A 3,929-nucleotide genomic window follows, 5' to 3' on the forward strand; every position below is an offset into this window, starting at 1 on the left:
CGCGAGAACACCGGCACCAGCACGGTTCAGGTGTAGACCGTCCCAACGGTACAGCCACCTCTTTCCCCAGTACTGGTGCCAATGCCCCATGAACCAGAACCCACTACTACCACACCAGTCTTTCAGCCGCTCATTACTTTCTCTAATCTTATTTGTCCTATGCCAATTTGCACATGGCTCAGGTAATAATCCAGAGATGATTAACTTTGAGGTTCTGCTTCTTAATTTGGTGCCCAGTTCCTCATACTGACTTTGCAGAACCTCTATCCTTGTCCTGCCTATGTCTTTGGTACCGACATGGACCACGACGACTGGATCCTCCCCCTCCCATTGTATGTTTCGCTCCAGCCCTGAGCAGATGTCCTGAATCCTGGCACCGGCAGGCAACACAGCCGTCTAGACTCTTGCTTTTGCTGCAGAGAACAGAGTCAATCCACCTGACTATACTGTCCCCTACTACCACTACATTCCTTTTTTCTCCCTCTTTGAGCCGCAAACACTTACTGCAGACGTGTTTGCCCTGGATCACACTGGCATCCAGGAACTCCCACATGCTGCAGCTGTGACACATCACCTGTCCTGTCATCCTCAACGTGTTTCAATTAACTACTTAAATATTTTATTCAATTATTCATTTTATTGCATACTTTATTAAACTTACCACTAGTTTGTTTACTATTTTAAACGTTAGGACTAAAATGGATCTGAATCACTTACCAGATGCGCATCAAGCAGGTCGGTTCTTCCAAACCAATCAACTACCTGCTTGCCTGTGATGTCACAGCTTACCAGATCCTCACCAAACAACTCCTTCCACTGCACCGAAGAAAGAACCAAATCCTGTATCCTCACCCCAGCGGCTCTCTGTTTCCATGCTCTCACTCTCCATTGTGATGTCACTCCTCGATTTTTTTCCCCTGCTCTGCTCCTCTCTCTCTCGCTCTGTCTCCGATTCTGTGCTTTTGGCGCATTTCTTCATTTGTTGTTCCGTTGTGCTCCTCTGTTTCTGGTCCAAAATCGGACTCTGGTGGGATTTGAACCCACAACCTTGGAATAGCGTCTTAATCATTATTGAAAAGTCCAACACGCTATCCATTGCGCTACAGAGCCTCACACATTTTTATTGACATCACTAAGGCCTTTGATCTTGTCAGCAGAGACGGCCTTTTAAAACTGCAATGGAACAAAGGCTGCCCTCCTGACCTCTTGGGCATCATCTCTTCTTTCCACGAGAACATGCACAGTTCCATCAGTTACAATGGAGCAACATCAGACGCTTTCAAGATCAGCAGTGGGGTAAAGCAGCGCTGCGCGCTGGCGCCAACTCTCTTAGGAACAGAGGAACATCGGAGTAAGCTATTCAGCCCGTCGAGCCTGCTCTGTCATTCAATTCGATCATGGCTGATCACCTACCTCAAAGCCCCTTTCCCATGCTATCCCCATATCCCTTGATGTCATGAGTATCAAGATTTCTGTCAATTTCTGTCTTGAACATGCTCAATGATTGAGCTGCCACAGCCCTCTGGGGCACAGTATTCCAATGATTCACCACCGTCTGAGTGAAGAAATTCCACCCATCTCAGTTTTAAATGGCCTACTCCTTATTCTGAGACGATGACCTTTGGTTTTAGACTCACCAACCAGGGCAAACATCCTGTCTACATCCACACTGTCACGCCCTGTAAGAATTTTGTCAGTTTCAATCAGATCACCTCTCATTCTTCGAAACTTTAAGGAATACAGGCCCAGTTTCCTCATAAGACAATCCCACCATCCCAGGGATTAGTCTGGTGACATAAAAACAAGAAATGCTGGAACCACTCAGCAGGTCTGGCAGCATCTGTGAAAAGAGAAGCAGAGTTAACGTTTCAGGTCAGTGACCCATCTTCGGAACTGACATATATTAGAAAAGTCACAGGTTATAAGCAAGTGGCGTGGGGGTGGGGCAAGAGATAACAAAGGAGAAGGTGTAGATTGGACAAGGCCACATAGCTGACCAAAAGGCCATGCAGCAAAGGCAAACAATATGTTAATGGTGTGTTGAAAGACAAAGCATTAGTACAGATTAGGTGTTAATGGACTGAATATTGAACAGCAGGAAGTACAAACCTGAAAAAAACAGTAGGTAAGCAAACTGAACAAACTGAGATGAAATTAAATAAATGCAAAAAAAAGAGTAGTCTGTTGACCCTCTGTTTCACCCCCTCTATGGCAAGTGTATCCTTCATAAGATGAGGAGACTAAACTGTACACAATACTCCAGTGCGGATTCACCAAGGCTCTATACAATTGCAGCAAGACATCTTTACTCCTGTACTCATGACCCCTCGTGTGGGTACAACATACCATTTGCCTTCCTAATTGATTGCTGCACCTGCACAAGAGCTTTTAGTGTCGCAGGAACAAGGACACCCAGGTCCCTTTGGACATCGACACTTCCCAACCTCTCACCATTTAAGAAATACTCTGTCTTTCTGTTTATTCTACCAAAGTGAATAACTTCACACTTATTCACATTATATTCCATGTTCTTGCCCATTCACTTAGCCTCTCCAGGTCCCCTGGAAGCCTCTCTGCATCCTCCTCACAACTCACACTTCACCGAGCTTTGTGTCATCTGCAAACTTGGAAATATTACATTTAATCCCCACATCCAAATCATTTATATAGGTTGTTCACAGCTGTGGCTCCAACAATGATCCTTGCAGTACCCCAATAGTAACAGCCTGCCATCCTGAGAAGGACCCGTTATTCCTGCTCTCTGTTTTCAGTCTGTTAACCAATTCTCAATCCATATCAGTATATTATCCCCAAGCCTATGTGCTCTAACTTTGTTTACTCACCTCCTGTGTGGGACCTTACCAAAGGAAAATACAAATACCACACATCCACTGGTTCTCCTTTATCTGTTCTATCGGTAACATCCTCAAAAATCTCAACAGGTTTTTCAAACCTGTTTTCCTTTTCATAAATCTATGTTGACTCTGCCCAATCATGTCATCATTTTCGAACTGTCTAGTTATCACATCCTTTATAATTGGCATATTCTTCTCCATGCTGCTATTGTACACTTTCAATTACTCAGATATAGGTGTTCACCTGCACATCAGAGCTGACGACAAGCTGTTCAACTTGGCAAGACTGTGCGCCAAGACCAAAGTGGATAAATTTCTAGTCTGTGAGTTGCTATTTGCTGATGATGCTGTGCTGACATCCCATAATGAAGTTCAGTCACAGCAGCTTGTAGATCGGTTCTCCCTGGCCTGCAAAGAGTTTGGACTGACAATCAGCATCAGGAAGATGAAAGTTACGGGCCAGGACGTAGAGACTCCACTTTCCATCAACATCGACAACCTCACTTTGGAGGTTGTCAACAGCTTCACATACCTTCAATCAACAATCACCAGCAATCTGGCCCTTGATGCTGAAATCAGCACCAGGATTGCCAATGCTGCAGCTGTCATGTCAAAGTTAAGAAGACAAGTGTGAACCGACAGCAAACAAAGCTCCACGTGCACCAGGCTTGTGTTCTCAGCACCCTCCTTTATAGTAGAGAAGCATCAACAACTTATACAAGCCAAAAAAAGCGGCTGAACACCTTCCACCTCCACTGCCTCAGATGGATACGGGGCATCTCCTGGCAGGACAGAGTGCCGAATGCGGAAGTACACCAGCGTGCAGGGATCCGCAGCATGTTTGCCCTCTTGAGTCAGCGGTGACTCTGTTGACTGGGCCAAATGGATGACGGTCACATTGCCAAATACATGCTCTATGGTGAGCTTGCTATCAGCATGAGATCAACAGGTCAGGGAAAAAAATCAAGTCCTTTGGAGAGGTTTGAGTTTATTCAGGAGAGTGGGCATGGATTTATCAATGGGAGTTCATGCTTGACGAATCTAACTGCATTTGTTGATAAACTATCTGAGAAT

At 45.2% G+C, this 3,929-nt stretch overlaps 1 non-coding gene across 1 annotated transcript; it reads right to left on the reverse strand.

Annotated features, from left to right (window-relative positions):
- Positions 1-1,019: 1,019 nt before the first annotated feature.
- On the reverse strand, positions 1,020-1,110 carry trnak-uuu (transfer RNA lysine (anticodon UUU)). Its single transcript is given in 2 exon segments — positions 1,020-1,054; positions 1,074-1,110. It is a non-coding gene; the product is annotated as a tRNA-Lys (tRNA).
- Positions 1,111-3,929: the final 2,819 nt, after the last annotated feature.

This window comes from Heterodontus francisci, unplaced genomic scaffold (genome assembly GCF_036365525.1).
Source record: "Heterodontus francisci isolate sHetFra1 unplaced genomic scaffold, sHetFra1.hap1 HAP1_SCAFFOLD_51_2, whole genome shotgun sequence".
Taxonomy (NCBI): Eukaryota; Metazoa; Chordata; class Chondrichthyes; order Heterodontiformes; family Heterodontidae; genus Heterodontus; species Heterodontus francisci.